At 44.3% G+C, this 21,489-nt stretch overlaps 1 protein-coding gene and 1 non-coding gene across 2 annotated transcripts in view; one reads left to right on the top strand and one right to left on the bottom strand.

The window, feature by feature from the left end:
• LOC126184045 (rho GTPase-activating protein 45-like) overlaps nucleotides 1–21,489 on the bottom strand; it is a 636,308-nt gene that overhangs the window by 304,066 nt on the left and 310,753 nt on the right. The window lies entirely within an intron of this gene.
• On the top strand, nucleotides 16,829–16,902 carry Trnat-ugu (transfer RNA threonine (anticodon UGU)). Its single transcript has one exon. It is a non-coding gene; the product is annotated as a tRNA-Thr (tRNA).

The following is a 21,489-nucleotide window of genomic DNA, read 5'->3' as shown; positions in this document are numbered from 1 at the left end:
ATACTAGGTCCCAAAAGAGGGAAGAATTGTACCAGAACATGAGAACAATATCCGGGGAAATCAAACTCAAAAGGGCAAGGTTTTCTGGACATGTAATTAGGATGAGTATGGACAGAATGACGAAGAGAGTGTGGGAAACAACAGGGAGGACAAGGGGAAAGACAGGAACCAAGTGGGTTGGTGAACTTCGGAAGGACTGGTTGGAATTGGGGATCAAGGTCGAAGGAAAGGAAAATTGGAGGAACAAATATACACCGACCAATATGCCGGAGATCAATGTCAAAGAAGAATACAGGAAAAGATTAGAGTGTCAGCAGTGGAGCCGACAGGAGAAACGGAAACTGGAGACCTCGGAAGAAGAGCGGGAGAGAAGGAGAGAAAGAATGAAGAGGTTCTGAGAGAAGAAGAGGAAAATGCAGTCCTCGAAGGAGCTACCCGTGGTCCTACAGAGGCCGTAACGCAAGAAGAAGAAGAAGAAAAAATTGTTCTAAAACACCAGCAATAGAAACTTCAGTATTTAAAAATGTAATGCCTTTTAATTTAAAAGGATTTAGAGATTCTTACTTTTTTTTCAAGAATGGGGCTGTTGACGGCACTGACCGTCTTCGGAAGGTGAGACCTACGAATATGGTTTACGATCGAGACTTACGCATGAGAAATTTAAAGAAATTTACACACCGGCTGGAAAAGTCAATGTGGATGAATCCTTAATGAAATAGAAAGGGCGTTTAGTATATAAATAATTTAATCTATCGAAAAGAGAGAGATCTGAATTACAAATTTACAAACTATGTGAAGCAAGTACCGGTTTTTGTTACATTTTCGAAGTAGTACTTGCCAGAACATAGGTGTTCACCAACGCACTGTGCAAACTGGAGGTGGCTCCATAATGGTGTGGGCTGTGTTTATATGGAATGGACTGGGTCCTCTGGATATTCAACTACTCATAAACGTCATGTTCCTAACAAACGATGGAACTTTTATGGATGACAGTGCACCATGTCACCGGGCCACAGTTGTTAGTGTTTGAAAAACATTTTGGACAATTTGAGCGAATGGTTTGCCATCCATTTTGCCCAACATGAATCCCATCGAACATTGATGGGACATAATCGAGGGATCCCTTCGTGCACACAATCCAGCACCGGCAACAATTTCACAACTATGGATGGCTATAGAGGCAGCGGCCGGCCCGTGTGGCCGTGCGGTTCTAGGCGCTTCAGTCTGGAACCGCGTGACCTCTACGGTCGCAGGTTCGAATCCTGCCTCGGGCATGGATGTGTGTGTTGTCCTTAGGTTAGTTAGGTTTAAGTAGTTCTAAGTTCTAGGGGACTGATGACCATAGATGTTAAGTCCCATAGTGCTCAGAGCCATTTTTTTATAGAGGCAGCACGACTCAATATTTCTGCAGGGAACTTCAATGACTTGTTGAGTCCATGCTACGTCGAGTTGCTGCACTATGCTGGGCAAAATGAGGACCGACACGATATTAGAACGTTTCCCACGACTATTGTCACCTCAGTGTATATTGCTGTAGACGGTGGGAATTTCGAGCTCTTCAAGACAAAAATGGAGTTTTAAGGAAGTGTTTATGACCACATTCTTCTGTGATTTCCTTTTTGTAGCTGTGTGTAACTGAGTATTTTGGCATCAAACCAACGACGTTAGTCTGTTATCTAAACACCTTTGTACGTCAAATCCATATTTTACAAATAAGTAAGAGAAATAAGAGAAAAACTCAAAATATCCACGGGTGTGGTGCCGGTCTATAGTGTCCAACGGGCACAATATTTCGGCGATCATACATGTCGCCATCATCAGGTGAACTGACGGACTGAGCTCCTGTGAACGTGCCGGCACGGAGATCCGTACGCCATGGCTGCTCAGTTCCCTCTGAGCAGCCATAGCGTACGGATCTCCGTGCCGGCACGTTCACAGGAGCTCAGTCCGTCAGTTCACCTGATGATGGCGACATGTATGATCGCCGAAATATTGTGCCCGTTGGACACTATAGACCGGCAGCACACCCGTGGATATTTTGATTATCAAATACGCCGGGAGAAACTCAAGAATCACACGAGAAAAACTGTTACCGTAGTTAACTGTGAATCATCTCTAGGTGCCACGTCCTTTGCCTTCCAGTTGGTGTGTTGGTCCAACCACATATAGCCAAGTGTGAATTTTCTCACTGTTTTGCTTTTGTAAATATACTTTCTTAACTGTGTCAAGCTGGAGTACATCAGCATCCTGATGCGACAGTTCCGCATAACAACAACACCTTCCAACTAAGCCAGCAAATGGTTTCATGTTTCAACCATATAAATCCTGAGTTCAAAATACGATAATTTCTTCTTAACTACTAAACTTATTTCGAATAGCAGAACGCCGTTGAATTTTTCTTTCTAGAACTATGTTACCAGTAATGAAATCACTTTAGTTCCATTTTAGAAAGGAATATTGATACCGATGTCTCTTTAATTATTATAGGTATGAAATGAAATCATATATCATGTAGTGAAGACTTCTTCACAACTGATTTGGGTGAGCCGGCCGGAGTGGCCGTGCGGTTCTAGGCGCTACAGTCTGGAACCGAGCGACCGCAACGGTCGCAGGTTCGAATCCTGCCTCGGGCATGGATGTGTGTGATGTCCTTAGGTTAGTTAGGTTTAATTAGTTCTGAGTTCTAGGCGACTGATGACCTCAGAAGTTAAGTCGCATAGTGCTCAGAGCCATTAGAACCATTTGATTTGGGTGAAATCAGAATTACGACGTCTGAAACGGTTCAGGAAATATCTGAGCTGAACAGCTTTGCTGAGTCACCCTGTGTACTGCGCAACTAACTGTACAGTGCTTGATAGGGGGTACTTCATGTCAGTATTAACCATTTCATTAGCTTACTTAGCGAGGAAGAAACAGGCTGTCTACCTCTGCTCGCACGCTAATCTCACATACTTCTTATTTATTCTCATAAGTAGTGACGGTAGTCACCTACAAACAAACAGTTCTCTAAATTTTAAGCGATGTTGTTTCACGAGAACAACGTCGCCATCCTATCCAAGACTCTCATTTAAGGAACCGAGCGAAATGGCGCAGTGGTAAGTCGCTCATCTTGCTTTCAGGACAGCACCGGTTCAATTTCCCGTGCCACAATCCAGATTTGTGGATGCTGAGCTTTTTGATAATCGTTTAAATCGAACACTGGGATCGTTACTTTGAAAAGCACACTGCCGCTTTCCTTCCATAATACAAACTTGTGCCTTGTCTCTAATGATCTCTTTATCGGCAGGACGTTCAACCCTAATGTTCTCTTCTTCTCTGTTAAGTTTCCTGAACATACCTGTTAACTATCACTGACCTGTTACGATCCTAAGACCACGTTAGTAAACTGTCTGTATATCTACTGTTACTCCAAATGCTGGAGTAGTACTCTGTAATTAGTCGCACTAACGTCTTATATATGGTTTACCTGAGAGTTGCTCCGCCCTTTCTTAGAAGCCTTCCAACAAATCCAAGTCTTCCGTTTATCTTCCATACTGCTGATTTAACGCGTTCCCATCACTTCATTTCGCTTCCTCGTATTACTCCTAAATATTTAAAAGATGTGACGGGATGCTGACTAGTTCTTTCGCTTTTTTACGGACGCTATTGTGCGTTTCTTAACACTGGAGAGTAGCTGCATTTCCTTAGATCAAGTGGGAACTCTGTCGTCAGCGAAGAATCGGATAAATCGTTAATGTACATTGAGGCCAACTGTTGTCCTTCTCAGGCCTCCATGGGGTACAAGTGAGGCTAATTTCATATCTGTTTGTTAAAAACTCGTCCAGCCAGTCTTGTAGCTGTGAAGACACTCTGTAGATCGTATCCCGATTGTTAGTAGACAACTCGTTACAGAGTAGAACGCCTTTCGTAAATCTAGGGAGACGGAAATTCTGTTGACTCACGTCCACTTTATGCAAGACATTGTGGGTTAATAAAACAAACCATGTTTCATACGAGTAGTTTTTCCGAAAGGCGTGCAGAATACTTAAGAGAAGTTTTTTCTTACCCCTGTAACAACGGCATAATGTTCGAGCTTTAAACATGCACTAATACCGTGCAACAGACAGATGTTAGATGTATTGGTTTGTATTTCTGTTCATCCGTTATTTTATCCTTTTTGCTCACACGAGTGACCTACGCTCATTTTCAGTGACGCGTAACTAGAAATATTCTCCATGTACGTGAGATAGAAAATGGGTTTATCTCGCAGCGTATAAATGTAATTTCCAATAGGATTTCCATAATGTCTTGATACCTTGTTCACATTGAGTAGTCTTAATTATTTCGCAATACCAGAAATGCTTATTTTGACATATCTCATTTGTGAGTCTGCGCGGTACCCAAATGTGTGTGGTAGTATCCACAAGCTGAATATAATTCGACATTGCGGTTCCCTGTCTATTGCCTTCAGTTTCAACACCATACTGATCAACAATATATCCGACCGTAGTTTGGGATCCGTTCATTGACTTTCCATGTGAGGAGAACTTCTTAGTAATTTTTAATGCGTCCTTGGCGAGAATCTAACTGAGCAATTCTTGTGAATGCAGAAACTGCTATGACATTTTCCCTATTAGTTTCCCAACATTCTACTTTGAGGCAAAAACATAGCAATTTCTGTTGACGCAACATTCTCCGAATGCTCTCCTTAAACTTAAGTAAGTCTTCTCCGTATTTTATTAATTTAATTGGGAAACGTTTATCTAATCCGGCATTATGGTATCTTTCAACTTAAATCGCAGTTGTCCAGCCTTTTTCGGCTTTCTACCAAATATGCTGAGTTCATTGTTTAAGTAAGTTGTTAATGATTGTCTAATAGTTCCACAAAACGCATATACTCTCGTAGCTTCATACCAAGGCGACAACAAGAAGGAGAAAAATTTACAATCGACTATAAACTCCAACCTCTTAGCGTCTCATGCCAACTACCTCGAAATGAACAAATACAATGAGCCGTTTCTACCAGTCTTGTCCTTGAAGTCAGGTACTAATAAGTTTCGTGTTATAAGGCTCAAATAAAATACTGCAGAAAGTCTGTTATGGGACATCGCATCAAATGACCCACATCTAAAAACAAGGAGGAAGTAGGTCAGCTGTTTCTCCAAATCCTGCGATTCGGCTTCTGACAGATAACGGCAAATCAGGAAGAGTAGTTTCTTTTTGTTATAGTCTAATGTTCTGCCCTCAGTGAAGAGTACGCCGGAAAAAAAAGAAACAGTAGAAAGAGTCATCGTAAATAATTTCTTGTTCGGTTAGAGGAATACCAGGTAAAACTCCGTATCCCAAATGTGTTCATTTGATGAAAAGTCCAGAGAACTCACAGGTCAAAGAGCAGCGTGCAACATGAATAACTGCGAAGTAAAAACGGAGCATACCACGGGGCACAGAGTTGGAACTTTGAAGTATGTCAGAATCAAAAGACAATGGATCTAAAGAAGGCTGATTCAGAATTGAAGCATTTCATGTGGTTGGAAGCCTGAGAAGGGCTTATTAATTCGTATTGCTGCGGTACTATGCAGTCACAAATTATGTAAGACATTTTATAACACAAATACATTTCCTTCCAAACTAGATCTATCGTATCCAATATTCTGTCTCTAACTGGCATGACAGTAGCTCTTATATATCATCCCGTACTCGCAAATATTTAAAATAGAAAATTACGAATATAGAGCTGATTTACCTTTCAATATTCACTTGAGAAATTTGTTAACATCGAGTATAGATTTAAGTGTCAGGAAGTCGTTTCTGAAAGTATTTTATGGAGTGTAGCCATGTATGGAAGTGAAACATGGGCGATAAATAGTTTGGACAAGAAGAGAATAGAAGCTTTCGAAATGTGGTGCTACAGAAGAATGCTGAAGGTTGGATGGGCAGATCAGATAACTAATGAAGAGGCATTGAATATAATTGGGGAGAAGAGGAGTTTGTGGCACAACTTGACAAGAAGAAGAGACCGGTTGGTAGGACATGTTCTGAGGCATCAAGGGATCACAAATTTGTCATTGGAGGGCAAAAATCGTAGAGGGAGACCAAGAGATGAATACACTAAGCAGATTCAGAAGGATGTAGGTTGCAGTAAGTACTGGGAGATGAAGAAGCTTGCACAGGATAGAGTAGCATGGAGAACTGCATCACCCCAGTTTCAGGACTGAAGACCACAACAACAACAACATTCACTTGTTGTAATTATGCATTGTTTCCCAGAAGTAAAGCAAATATAAAATATGTGCTTCAAAGACGCAGAAGATCAGAAGTGAGTGAACCACGGCGAACTAGTAATAGTAGTAATAGCAGTAGTAGTAGTAGTTTTATTCATCCGTGGCTAACTTTCACAAGGATGTAGTAGATGTCTCTGTATTAAAATTTAAGAACAAAAAAAATACTTCAAATATGCAGGCGTTTATGTACTTACAGTTGTTGTTTGACAAGGATGGGACAGATAGTCAGCCGTGGCATTACACAGGGTGTAAATTTTAAGTTAACAAACCAGAATAACTCGAAAAATAAGCTTCACACAAAACAATTTGTAGAATCCAAAGTTCATTATTTTCGAGGGGGGCATCTGCTGGTGCTAAAATTACCCCGCCACCCCAGTCCCCTGGGGGTGGGGCGGGAGGCAACCTTAAAATTTCAAATGGGAACCCCCATTTTGTGCTGCAGAGTTCTAAATTAAAAACTACGTACATTTTTCTTAAACATTTGCTTTGATTCTTGGTAGTTGGCGCTGTAATTCAAGAAAATCCATGTTTTCATTTTTGCTTGAAAAATGGTTACGGATTAATAAAAAATACTTATTTACTTCGTAAATTTTGATTCGCCAAAACTAAAACTCTCCCTCTCTCCCCACAGGGTGGGGTTTGAAAGAGAGGAATTAGAGTTTTACAAATGTTGACCCAAATATTAATTTTTTCCGCAGATTCGGATAAGTTTTGTTTGTTTCGTGGTCCCACAGCTTTTAATTATCAAACAAATCATCTGACTGGCTAACTAACTAAACAAACATCCTACGAAGTAAATAAGTAATTTATATTTATCCGTAACCATTTTCCATGCAAAAATGAGAACATGGATTTTCTTGTATTACAGCGGCAAATACCAACAAGCAACACAAATGTTTAAGACAAAACGTACGTAGTTTTTTTATTTAGAATCTGACTCTGCAATAAAAAATGGGGATTGCCATTTGAAATTTTAAAGCTGCCTCCAGCCCGACCCCCAGGGGCCTGGGGTGGCGGGCTAATTTTAGCACTAGCAGATGTCCCTCTCTAAAATAATGAACTTTGGATTCTACACATTTTTTGATGTGGAGCTTATTTATCGTGTTATTCTGGTTTATCAACTTAAAATTTACACCCTGTAGTAGGATCAGTCATGGAATTTGTATAAAGTAATTTAGGGAAATCTGGAAAAGCCTTAATCAGGATGGCCGGATAAAGATTGGAGCTTCCGTCCTTCTGAACATAGGGTCAGCATTACTTCCTTCGGTTTATCCTCAGTGTGTAACAGTATGTGGTAAAGACGTTATTTAGTAATGTAAAGGCTAGCAGCACACTGAGCATTTCTCATTACCAGTTACTACACATACTGCACACACTATATGCACATTAATTCATGATGTAACTCTACTCACTCTATCAACTGGCATCAGGACCATAGTGTCGATGTTTGGTTTTCATTTTGTGAGCCGCAGTTTCCAATTTGCTAGCTTGAAATATCGAGTCAGTGTCCCTCTATAATGAATGCGATGTTGCGCTCAGGAAGACGATAAGGTGTTAGTATTATAAATCGGTAAACTTTTGGAGTAAGATTATCCAGGATTACTTCATAAGCTGGTTTATGCTGTTTTGTCAAAAATTTTAAATCTTATAAACAGCTCTGTCCGTGACCATGGAACGAGATGTAGACTGAACTTGTATTTACCAAGAAGAAATAAACATAAAACACAAAACAGCATTTAATTTCGAGCGAAAGAAAAAAAAACAGAGTTTGAAAGTGTTATGTAAAATGATAGACGATTTATTATTATTATTATTATTATTATTATTATTATTTACTGGTGTTCCATTTTTATCAAATCCCCAATTTGTGTTAGTTAAATAATCGTTCTCTGTGTAGAATGTATTATATAACGAGTACGTCTTAACTGTCATTTTAGAAGTCCCTTTAATCTCTTTGAGCAATTTATTGTACAATTTCATCCCTCGACATTAAATGCTGTTTTGAGTTTTATATTTGCAGACTACATCTCGTTCCTTGGTCACGGACAGAGCTGTTTATAATATTTACAATTTCTGACGAAACAGCGTACATCTGTGTATGCAGTAATTAGCAATATTATTTTTGATGTGCAAAACTGATTGTTAAATGCCCACACATAGTGTAGTTAAAATACCCGGGGTACTGAACAGACGTTTACAGAGAGCTTGATTGTTACCTTTGGTTTTATTTTTACTGTACAAGAACGTCCACCAAGGTATGCTCGCTGGACAAAATACTTGTCACCTCATTATAGAGGCACACACATCTCTTCGGAGCGCTGAAGCGTAGATGGTGTAGAACTGATACCAAGCGGTTATGTGAATCAGCGACGTGGAAACGTCACAGAATGGTATAAAGGAGCTATCGAGTTTGGACCGCGGACTGTTCCATGTCTCTCCAAGGAAAGCTATATTACTCGCACAGACGTAAAAAGGCAAAAGAAGGGTGGTTGTAGAACGATCCTAACCGACAGGGATCAGAGACGAGCATAACGCCTTTTCAGTGACAAGCGGTTTCAAATACGACAGGATTTACTGCTGTAGTTCGGTGTAGCCCCATCTCAACGAGTTCCGGAGAGTACGTACACTTTGGTAGTCACGAAACTTGCAAAATGATAATGCTCACAGCAGTACACAACGTTTTCAATGGACCAAAGAACAGAGAAACTGGACAGAAGTTGTCTGGATGTGTTTAGTGTGGCGCATCGAGACGCATGTCGGCCTGTTTTCAAATTATTCAAGGCTTCGAGTGCAATAAAGCATTTAACCAACAGTGTGGAGGGTGTAGCTCAGGCCGGCTGCTGTTCCGTGTTGTTTTGGTGGAGTTTTGGTAGCACACATTGAGCTCAATCCCTCACGTTACTGCAAACATGAACTAGGATGTTATGTCGCCGTTCTCGGTAGCCAAGTATTACCCATTCGTCTACATCTTCATTATAAATGTGCTTTGGAAGGTTTTGTCTTCGAAGATGACACCTGCCGTCTTCACAGATGGTATGCACGCACATGTGTCATGCATACTGCGTGCCTCGACTGGCTCTCTAAATTACCCGATCGTAATCCCACATGAGATATCTGGATAAAAGTAGGAATCAATATCCTCACTGTTTAGTATCTTTGCTGGTTCTAATCATCAATGAGACCTCAAGAAATTTGTGGACTCCCTTTTCTGCTGAACTGAGGCCATTATCAAGTCTAAAGGCCATGTTAGACGGTATTACCGTTACGTCCCCTAGGGGTGACTAATGATTTTTATGATGTACTTTGAATGGACACGTAGCGATTGCGAAATTTAGTTTACAATGGCCCAATGTGGTATCATAGTAGCAAGAAGAGGGAGGAAATGTGGGACTACAGAAGGAAAATAGCGCTTGATTAGATAAAATGTATTTAAAGACTCGTGTCTAAGGGAACTGGAATGCCATTTGTCTAAGGTCGGTAGCGGAGACTGCCTGACATAATGTTATTTGAAAAAACAAATATTTAGAATGACAGAATAAGGAGCACTTCCTGGTCAGTCAAGGATAAGAACGCTGAGGAATGATGGTGGTGCAATGATCTTTTAGTTTATGTGTCTGTTTAACCATGAAGAGCACAGTTCTCTATTTCCACACGATTTCTTCAACACAATATTAGGTGAGAAATTTATAAAAAGTATGTATATCAGAGCTTGTTGCTGACAGTAATAGTAAAGGAACAATTTCAGTCAGAGTTTTATGCTGGTTGATTGAGTGTTCCTGTTCATATGGTGCTGAGTGAAGTATTGTGCCTTTTGAGAAAATAAAATACATAAAATTATAAGTCAAGACTAGAGGTACTTTCGGTGAAGAACTCCGCCGAAAAAAAGATTATAAAAAGAAGTAACAGAAGCGAATACTAAAAATAGAACTGATGCCCACTGGCCAGATGAGTGCAAACAGGCCCATTCAAAAAGAGTGAAGCAATCTTGGATCCAGAAGAAATCTGAGCATCTTGCCACATACAATAAGTCTTAGCGTGCTGCGAGTCAGCAACAACGAATAAATAAATAATAATAAATGTAAAAGTGTAGAATACGAATAAATAGACATTAACTACACTCCTGGAAATTGAAATAAGAACACCGTGAATTGGTCGTGCGGTAGCGTTCTCGCTTCCCACGCCCGGGTTTCCGGGTTCGATTCCCGGCGGGGTCAGGGATTTTCTCTGCCTCGTGATGGCTGGGTGTTGTGTGCTGTCCTTAGGTTAGTTAGGTTTAAGTAGTTCTAAGTTCTAGGGGACTTATGACCACAGCAGTTGAGTCCCATAGTGCTCAGAGCCAATTGAATTGAACACCGTGAATTCATTGTCCCAGGAAGGGGAAACTTTATTGACACATTCCTGGGGTCAGATACATCACATGATCACACTGACAGAACCACAGGCACATAGACACATGCAACAGAGCATGCACAATGTCGGCACTAGTACAGTGTATATCCACCTTTCGCAGCAATGCAGGCTGCTCTTCTCCCATGGAGACGATCGTAGAGATGCTGGATGTAGTCCTGTGGAACGGCTTGCCATGCCATTTCCACCTGGCGCCTCAGTTGGACCAGCGTTCGTGCTGGACGTGCACACCGCGTGAGACGACGCTTCATCCAGTCCCAAACATGCTCAATGGCGGACAGATCCGGAGATCTTGCTGGCCAGGGTAGTTGACTTACACCTTCTAGAGCACGTTGGGTGGCACGGGATACATGCGGACGTGCATTGTCCTGTTGGAACAGCAAGTTCCCTTGCCGGTCTAGGAATGGTAGAACGATGGGTTCGATGACGGTTTGGATGTACCGTGCACTATTCAGTGTCCCCTCGACGATCACCAGTGGTGTACGGCCAGTGTAGGAGATCGCTCCCCACACCATGATGCCGGGTGTTGGCCCTGTGTGCGTCGGTCGTATGCAGTCCTGATTGTGGCGCTCACCTGCACGGCGCCAAACACGCATACGACCATCATTGGCACCAAGGCAGAAGCGACTCTCATCGCTGAAGACGACACGTCTCCATTCGTCCCTCCATTCACGCCTGTCGCGACACCACTGGAGGCGGGCTGCACGATGTTGGGGCGTGAGCGGAAGACGGCCTAACGGTGTGCGGGACCGTAGCCCAGCTTCATGGAGACGGTTGCGAATGGTCCTCGCCGATACCCCAGGAGCAACAGTGTCCCTAATTTGCTGCGAAGTGGCGGTGCGGTCCCCTACGGCACTGCGTAGGATCCTACGGTCTTGGCGTGCATCCGTGCGTCGCTGCGGTCCGCTCCCAGGTCGACGGGCACGTGCACCTTCCGCCGACCACTGGCGACAACATCTTTGTACTGTGGAGACCTCACGCCCCACGTGTTGAGCAATTCGGCGGTACGTCCACCCGGCCTCCCGCATGCCCACTATACGCCCTCGCTCAAAGTCCGTCTACTGCACATACGGTTCACGTCCACGCTGTCGCGGCATGCTACCAGTGTTAAAGACTGCGATGGAGCTCCGTATGCCACGGCAAACTGGCTGACACTGACGGCGGCGGTGCACAAATGCTGCGCAGCTAGCGCCATTCGACGGCCAACACCGCGGTTCCTGGTGTGTCCGCTGTGCCGTGCGTGTGATCATTGCTTGTACAGCCCTCTCGCAGTGTCCGGAGCAAGTATGGTGGGTCTGACACACCGGTGTCAATGTGTTCTTTTTTCCATTTCCAGGAGTGTATATTATTCAATAAGTTCCAACGTCTAAATTGTGACCAAGAAGGTCCACTTCCACATGTTTAGTGATGTTTTACAAATTAAAGTGAGGAAAACACTAGGAATTATTGTGTACTATTATTTCACTGCTAACACCGTACTACGAAACAAAAGCGCAAGCGTGAACTATGGTTTCGTCTTTCAAAGAAGCCATGACTAAGGCATAACATTACTACAAGGACACAGCATTAACGCAGAGGAACATGGTTTTGATTTCAGTTGCCATGAATTCTTCATTCAACGTGTTTCCAACTCCCTCCGAATCTGGGGATAGCTTTTTGGAGCGTAAAACGCGGGGATAAGCGGTTAGAATCACGACAGTAGAATTAAATTTCGTTATTAGCATTTGGCCGACAAGATGAGGAATTATGGTGGTTTACAGTTCGCATACACCAGACTTTGTAGCAGTGGAATGTGTTACATTCTGAGTTTGTTCTGAGAGTGCTATCCTGACTGGGGTTTCCCATGGTCCCGTCACCTACGTAAGATTAGTGTCAAGTCAGTCTTGAAATACAAACCAATGTGACTGATTTGGAATACATGTTACTAGTAGTCGAAACAAACTTAGCAACACGAGGGCCCGCCCTGATGTTGACAAGAATGTTTCGAGCATCGCCCTGAAGAAAAACATTCGAGCCCATCGGTACGCCTCGCACGACGAAGTGCACTACTGGGTACAATCAAGATTCCGTAGTCTACTGCAAACATTTCTCCATGAAGGCATTCACCATATTGTCTGAGAGCGAGATGAAAGTATTAACAGCTATGGTGATTATTTTGAGTTATTAAACTAGTTACTTACCTTTTAGGGTTCCGTATCTCAATAGGTAAAAACGGAACCCCTGTAGGATCACTTTGCTGTCTGCCTGTCCGTCTGTCCGACTTAAGAACCCTTTTTCTCAGGAACCGTAAGACGTATCAAGTTCAGATTTATGACACATACGAACTTCCATGGTTCTTTCGCAGTGTAAAAATATTCGGCTTCTCAGTCAGTGCGATCAAGAGATACGGCCGTTTATGTCACGTATTTTGATGCTCGCAAACTCTGTCATGAAAACCTATAGGGCCTTCCCGTTCAGTCGGCCGGTGTAGCCGAGCGGTTCTAGGCGCTTCAGTCTGGAGCCGCGCGACCGCTACGGGCGCAGGTTCTAATCCTGCCTCGGATGTGGATGTCTGTGTAATGTCCTTAGGTTAGTTAGGTTTAAGTAGTTCTAAGTCTAGGGGACTAATGACCTCAGATGTTAAGTCCCATAGTACTCAGAGCCATTTGAACCATTTTTAACTTCTCGCTCATGTATAATCGTGAAATTTGGCAAGAAACAAGGTTTCACAGTACAAGTAAAGGAAAGTATTTGAAAACTGTTCACTTGTAATTGTATCACACGAAAAAAATATTTTTGTCATTTTTTATGCGACTGTCTTTTCTCAGAAATTACAATAACATGTGTGAAATTACACAAAAATTTGAACTTAGAAAGTTTTCGAACGTCTTGAAATTCCCGGGAGACACATATTGCTAGTAACGATGTCGCTACCAGGCAGATCTTCGAGATTCTCGATTCTGGAGATGGATGAACTGTTGTTGTTGTTGTTGTTGTGGTCTTCAGTCCTGAGACTGGTTTGATGCAGCTCTCCATGCTACTCTATCCTGTGCAAGCTTCTTCACCGCCCAGTACCTATTGCAACCTACATCCTTCTGTATCTGTTTAGTGTATTCATCTCTTGGTCTCCCTCTACGATTTTTACCCTCCACGCTGCCCTCCAATACTAAATTGGTAATCCCTTGATGCCTCAGAACATGTCCTACCAACCGATCCCTTCTCCTAGTCAAGTTGTGCCACAAACTTCTCTTCTCCCCAATCCTATTCAATACCTCCTCATTAGTTATGTGATCTACCCATCTAATGTTCAGCATTCTTCTGTAGCACCACATTTCGAAACCTTCTGTTCTCTTCTTGTCCAAACTATTTATCGTCCATGTTTCACTTCGATACATGGCTACACTCCATACAAATACTTTCAGAAACGACTTCCTTGTTACCTATCTCCGAGTATATATACACTCCTGGAAATGGAAAAAAGAACACATTGACACCGGTGTGTCAGACCCATCATACTTGCTCCGGACACTGCGAGAGGGCTGTACAAGCAATGATCACACGCACGGCACAGCGGACACACCAGGAACCGCGGTGTTGGCCGTCGAATGGCGCTAGCTGCGCAGCATTTGTGCACCGCCGCCGTCAGTGTCAGCCAGTTTGCCGTGGCATACGGAGCTCCATCGCAGTCTTTAACACTGGTAGCATGCCGCGACAGCGTGGACGTGAACCGTATGTGCAGTTGACGGACTTTGAGCGAGGGCGTATAGTGGGCATGCGGGAGGCCGGGTGGACGTACCGCCGAATTGCTCAACACGTGGGGCGTGAGGTCTCCACAGTACATCGATGTTGTCGCCAGTGGTCGGCGGAAGGTGCACGTGCCCGTCGACCTGGGACCGGACCGCGGCGACCCACGGATGCACGCCAAGACCGTAGGATCCTACGCAGTGCCGTAGGGGACCGCACCGCCACTTCCCAGCAAATTAGGGACACTGTTGCTCCTGGGGTATCGGCGAGGACCATTCGCAACCGTCTCCATGAAGCTGGGCTACGGTCCCGCACACCGTTAGGCCATCTTCCGCTCACGTCCCAACATCGTGCAGCCCGCCTCCAGTGGTGAATGGAGGGACGAATGGAGACGTGTCGTCTTCAGCGATGAGAGTCGCTTCTGCCTTGGTGCCAATGATGGTCGTATGCGTGTGTGGCGCCGTGCAGGTGAGTGCCACAATCAGGACTGCATACGACCGAGGCACACAGGGCCAACACCCGGCATCATGGTGTGGGAAGCGATCTCCTACACTGGCCGTACACCACTGGTGATCGTCGAGGGGACACTGAATAGTGCACGGTACATCCAAACCGTCATCGAATCCATCCTTCTACCATTCCTAGACCGGCAAGGGAACTTGCTGTTCCAACAGGACAATGCACGTCCGCATGTATCCCGTGCCACCCAACGTGCTCTAGAAGGTGTAAGTCAACTACCCTGGCCAGCAAGATCTCCGCATCTGTCCCCCATTGAGCATGTTTGGGACTGGATGAAGCGTCGTCTCACGCGGTCTGCAAGTCCAGCACGAACGCTGGTCCAACTGAGGCGCCAGGTGGAAATGGCATGGCAAGCCGTTCCACAGGACTACATCCAGCATCTCTACGATCGTCTCCATGGGAGAATAGCAGCCTGCATTGCTGCGAAAGGTGGATATACACTGTACTAGTGCCGACATTGTGCATGCTCTGTTGCCTGTGTCTATGTGCCTGTGGTTCTGTCAGTGTGATCATGTGATGTATCTGACCCCAGGAATGTGTCAATAAAGTTTCCCCTTCCTGGGACAATGAATTCACGGTGTTCTTATTTCAATTTCCAGGAGTGTATAATTAAGTTTGTATGGAGCCCTCAGAGCACAAGTTCTACTCGTATTTTGCCAATTTTCCCACGTGTTCCATTTTAGTTTGAGTGCCCCTTGTACACTAGAATGAAAGTGAAAATGGTAATATACGTTTTGTATCATTAATTACTCCAGGGTTTGCTTTCCGGGCTGTTAGTTTTAGCTTAGGGCAACTGGAACATTTGCAGCTGGACTTTTACTTGTTTGCAGTGTTGCAGGTCACTACTGGGCAATGCGCTGACAGTGTTCATAGTGGAATAGCGTTATGCGTCCACTGACCCCAAACCACCGTCATTTGCGACTTCAGTGGTGTTAAACGTGCGCTCACTGGAGGGCAGGGTGGAGGTCTGTTGTGTTTGCAGATGAACACTGGTTCCGCCTTGGTGTCAGTGATGGCTGTGTGTTGTTTATAAGGAGGTCAAATGAAGGCATGCAACCAGCCCGTCTGCATGCTAAAATCACTGGATCTACACCTGGAGTTATGGTCAGGGGTGCAATTTCGTGTGACACCAGGAGCATTCTCGAGGTATGAACAGCATTCCATGGGGTGTTTTCTAACCGAATAACGCTTGTCTATATACCGCTACTGCAACTCATCATGCTCAACAGAATGTAGACCTGTTGCCTTGGCCTGCTCGATCACCAGAGCTGTCTCCAGTTGAGCATGTGTGGGAAATCATCGGACGACAACTCCAACTTCATCCACAAATAACATTAACTATCTACGTATTAAGATCGTATCTGTTCATTCGGACATGTCCGAAAGAACAGATACCATCGGTGACCATGCAGCTCGTTAGAATGAAATTACATTGAAATGAACACCCTTAGCTGCTTACAGGCGTTGACATACGTCAACGGGGACAGATGAAAATGTGTACACCGCCCGGGACTCGAACCCGGGATCTCCTGCTTACATGGCAGACGCTCTATCCATCAGAGGCACCGAGGATACAGAGGATAGCGCGACCGCAGGGATTTATCTCTGGCACGCCTCCCGCGAAACCCACATTCTCAACGTATTGTCCCGCACTACATTCGTAGTGCCCCCGCGATTCCCGTAAGAGTTCGGGCACTGTTTGTGCATTCGCACAGAAGAAGAAGATGGTCAAGTGGCCGGTGAGCCTTAACTATATACATATTAAGATGGTATCTATTCTTTCGGACATGTCCGCGCCACGAATAATGAGTATAATGGGCGGGGACACTACGAATGTAGTGTGGGACAATACGTTGAGAATGTGGGTTTCGGGGGAGGTGTGCCAGAGATAGATCCCTGCAGTCGCGCTATCCTCTGTGTCCTCGGTGGCTCAGGTGGATAGAGCGTCTGCCATGTTAGCAGGAGATCCCGGGTTCGAGTCCCGGTCGGGGCACACATTTTCATCCCTGTTGACGTATGTCAACGCCTATAAGCAGCTAATGGTGTTCATTTCAATGTAACATTAAATATCCTTGTACTGGCCGACCAAGTGTGGCCGGAATGAAATTCCAGCCCACAAACTGACAATGGGCACCTGTACAACACAATGCATCCACGTTTGCATGCATGCATTCCACATTCTAGCGGCTACACCGAATATTAATGTACTAGAACTTCACATTTTCAATGGCTTATCTCGCACTTATATTAACCTGTGATCTTGCAATGTTAAGAACTTAAAAATATTACCTAGACAAATGTATTCCCAAAATTTCATTGCTCTACATAAATTATTTTTTGGTGTTGCGATTTTTTCCGTAGTGCATATCGAAAAGATGTTAACAGATGACGCTGTAATCGCAATACGGAGAGCCTATAAATAGTGTGGCGCAGATCAGAGTAATAATTTCCATCGATGTAAAGTGAAAGGATGTTAGCTTTCCGAACAAAGCGAACAAAGACGTTGAAATCATGTATTCCGTTGAACATCTTTTTCCTGTATTGGACTACCACATGTTAGAGCCAAGTCCTATTGGAACAAGACGCAGTTTTCAAATACTATTTAAAATTCCACAAGCATCGAATGTGAAAACCATTCGCAAGCTCTTCGCCAAAATCCGATGGACAAGCAGTGCAGGTGATAATCTAGCGGGGAATTTAGGCCTCGGGCAAACAGTAGTTACTCATGAAATTGATTAGCAAAATCCAAGGATATCCGTCCAAAGAATTGCAGCAGAGACTTGTCTGAAGCGCTCCGGCACATAGAAAATACTGAGACAGATCCTACACATCTTTCCATTCAAAATCCAAATTCACCAAGGCCATACCTGTACGAATAGTGAGCCAGAGGAATGGCTTTTACAAAACAGATTTTCATAATTACTATAACGAAGGATTTGGCAGCATCTGGTTTACAGATGAAGCACATTTTCACCGGAATGGAGTGGTAAATAAAACTGGCAATTTTGGGGCACCTAAAGTCCACATTTATGTGAAGTGATACCATTGTATTCTTCCAAAGTAGTTGTTTGGGCTGCGGTATGCAGCTGAGGCATTACTGGCCCTTTTCACATGCGAGAAATGATCACTAGGGAACTTAATGTTGCACATTTGGAACAATTTATTGCCAGACGGCAGGCGTTGTAGGGTCGTCGAGGCACCGATTTGTTCATGCAAGGTGGGACTAGACCACATCGCAGCGAACAGGTATTGTGACTGACAATTCGCAATTTTTCACAACACAACTTTGATTGATGTAAGTTCGCAAGGTTGAGGCTGAACATACAAACGAAAGGTAACAATAACAAAAAAAGTCTCCTAATTGAGGCAAACAAAAGTTCACTTCTTATTTTCCACAAAGGTTCGTGGTAACACACTCACACACTAGTAACAGTCCAATTCCGAGACGAAGACATAATCTTTGACGGTTGCAATACACGAGGTCGGCATCTGGCGTGAACTGAACGTTGGGCCTGGTTCTAGCCCCTAAATAGCTGTCTCCAGCCAATCAGATTTCGGTATAATGATACTTCCTCCAGGCCGTGGCTCGAGCTCCCACTGCTGGAAGTAGTGCTCGGAATGTCTGTTTCCATTACCTTGTGTGTAAATAGCCTGTGTTTACCATGGTGCCTTTGGGTACGCCTTTGGGGATAGACAACCTTGTTCTCTGTGGTGTTATATGGGTTGCCGGCCCTCAGAGGCTACCTTGGCTCCGGTATAACAACATGTGTTTCGCTTTCTTGATGAATACTTCAGGAGTAGAGTCACTGCGTAGGATTATTGCAAATTTACTGGCGCAGGCTTGGATTAACCTCCATATTCGCGACATCTGACTACTTCTGGCTACTTCTTGTGAGCGTTGGTCCCAGGCGATTATCATAGTCCCACAGTAACTATACACCTCAGCTTCGACCTACATGATATAAGGACCAGAGGGCACTAAGCGCACTGCTCTTATCAAGATTGTAATAAGGATAAAGTTACACCTTCACCATCCACGGAGGACGTCTTCCCCTATAGCACTTCGTATATTCACGAATAAAGTAAAAATTAAAATTAAAAAAGTTTTCGATAATGTGCTTATTCAGTCGCAACGTTGGTCTGATAACTACAGGTTTGTCTCTCTCGGGTCAGTTTGCTATACAGTTATAGAAGGTGGCTTACTTGATAACGTGTTATGAGCCTTTTGAGAGAGTTAATCTCCACTATACGCATCATTGTGGGTTACGGAAACATCGATCGTGCTAAACTGACTTCGCTCTGGTTTGTCTCTCTGGTTCAGGAGATAGTAAACGGCGGAGCTCGTGCTGATGCAGTGTTCCTTGTCTTCAGGAAGGTATTCAGTGTACTTTTACACTCTCGTACTGCGAACTACGCTGTCCAGTCACATTAAGGTGACCACTATCTATGTTCGACGTCAACGAGCAAAAGCAATTCAAGGCGGCAGGTGGCAGGACTAGCAGTGGAAGGTATACGAAGCGTGTCCGGGAGACACAGAGAACAAAGCAGTCGTTGTCGTAATGCAGAAACGAAGCGATTTACCTGACGTCCAAAAGGGCATGATCATCGGCTTTCGTGCCAGTGGTGAAACACTCCCAAAACGACTACATCTACATCTACATACATACTCCGCAATCCACCATACGGTGCGTGGCGGAGGGTACCTCGTACCACAACTAGCATCTTCTCTCCCTGTTCCACACCCAAACAGAACGAGGGAAAAATGACTGCCTAATGCCTCTGTACGAACCCTAATCTCTCTTATCTTATCTTTGTGGTCTTTCCGCGAAATTTAAGTTGGCGGCAGTAAAATTGTACTGCAGTCAGCCTCAACTGCTGGTTCTCTAAATTTCCTCAGTAGCGATTCACGAAAAGAACGCCTCCTTTCCTCTAGAGACTCTCACCCGAGCTCTGAAGCATTTCCGTAACACTCGCGTGATGATCAAAGCTACCAGTAACAAATCTAGCAACCCGCCTCTGAATTGCTTCTATGTCCTCTCTCAATCCGACCTGATAGGGATCCCAAACGCTCGAGCAGTACTAAAGAATAGGTCGTATTAGTGTTTTATAAGCGGTCTCCGTTACAGACGAAATGAAATGTCGTGTGACGAGGGCCTCCCGTCGGGTAGACCGTTCGCCTGGTGCAAGTCTTTCGATTTGACGCCACTTCGGCGACTTGCGCGTCGATGGGGATGAAATGATGATGATTAGGACAGCACAACACCCAGTCCCTGAGTGGAGAAAATCTCCCACCCAGCCGGGAATCGAACCCGGGCCCTTTGGATTGACAGTCTGTCGCGCTGACCACTCAGCTACCGGGGGCGGACTCCGTTACAGATGAACCACATCTTCCCAAAATTCTACCAATGAACCGAAGACGACTAGCCGCCTTCCCCACGACTGCCATTACATGCTTGTCCCACTTCATATAGCTCTGCAATTTTACGCCCAAATATTTAATCGACGTGACTGTGTCAAGCGCTACACTACTAATGGAGTATTCAAACATTACAGGATTCTTTTTCCTATTCATCTGCATTAATTTACATTTATCTATATTTAGAGTTAGTTGCCATTCTTTACACCAATCACAAATCCTGTCCAAGTCATCTTGTATCCTTGTAACAGCTGCACATTGCTACCCACCCTATCCAAAAGATCATTTATGTAGATAGAAAACAACAGCGGACCTACCACACTTCCCTGGGGCACTCCAGATCATACCCTCACCTCCGATGAACACTCACCATCGAGGACAACGCACTGAGTTCTATTACTTAAGAAGTCTTCGAGCCACTCACATACTTGGGAACCAATCCCATATGCTCGTACCTTAGTTAGGAGTCTGCAAAGGGGCACCGAATCAAACGTTTACCGGAAGTCAAGGCATATGCAACCGTCTGATACCCTTCATCCATGGTTCGCAAGATATCATGTGAAAAAAGGGCGAGTTGCGTTTCGCAGGAGCGATGCTTTCTAAAGCCGTGCTGATGCATGGACAGCAAATTCTCTGTCTCAAGGAAGTTCATTATGTTCGAACTGAGAATATGTTCGAGTCTGTAAACTGTCCGCGTGCTGCCATGGTTAAAGTATACCATGCAGGGAACAATGACGCTATTCAAAAGCGCCGCCAGAGCAACTGTGGCGCCTCACGGACGGTAGATGACATAGCTGAACGACAGCTACGGAGACGTGTTCGGGCGAATCTAAGTGTAACTGTTGAGCAAGTAATGGAAGTGCAACTATTGAGCAACTAACAAACTAGATGAACCAGGGACTACCAACAGTGTCTCGTCAACGACGTTTCACCGAACTTTGCCGCGTATGGGCTGCCACAGCTAGCACCTGGTTCATTCATCCATGCTGAATGTTGTTCATCGGCGACGAAGGCTGGAATTTGCAGTTGAGTACCGCAACTGGACGTCCACTGAGTGGCGACCAGTAGTCATTTCAATGGATCACGTGTTATGCTCCATTGGACAGATAGCCGTTGGCATTTATGGCATCAAACGTCTGAAAGCAAACATGCAGGCCGGGGGAG

This window comes from Schistocerca cancellata, chromosome 4 (genome assembly GCF_023864275.1).
Source record: "Schistocerca cancellata isolate TAMUIC-IGC-003103 chromosome 4, iqSchCanc2.1, whole genome shotgun sequence".
NCBI classification, from domain to species: domain Eukaryota; kingdom Metazoa; phylum Arthropoda; class Insecta; order Orthoptera; family Acrididae; genus Schistocerca; species Schistocerca cancellata.
This window is presented reverse-complemented; position numbering and strand designations above follow the sequence as displayed.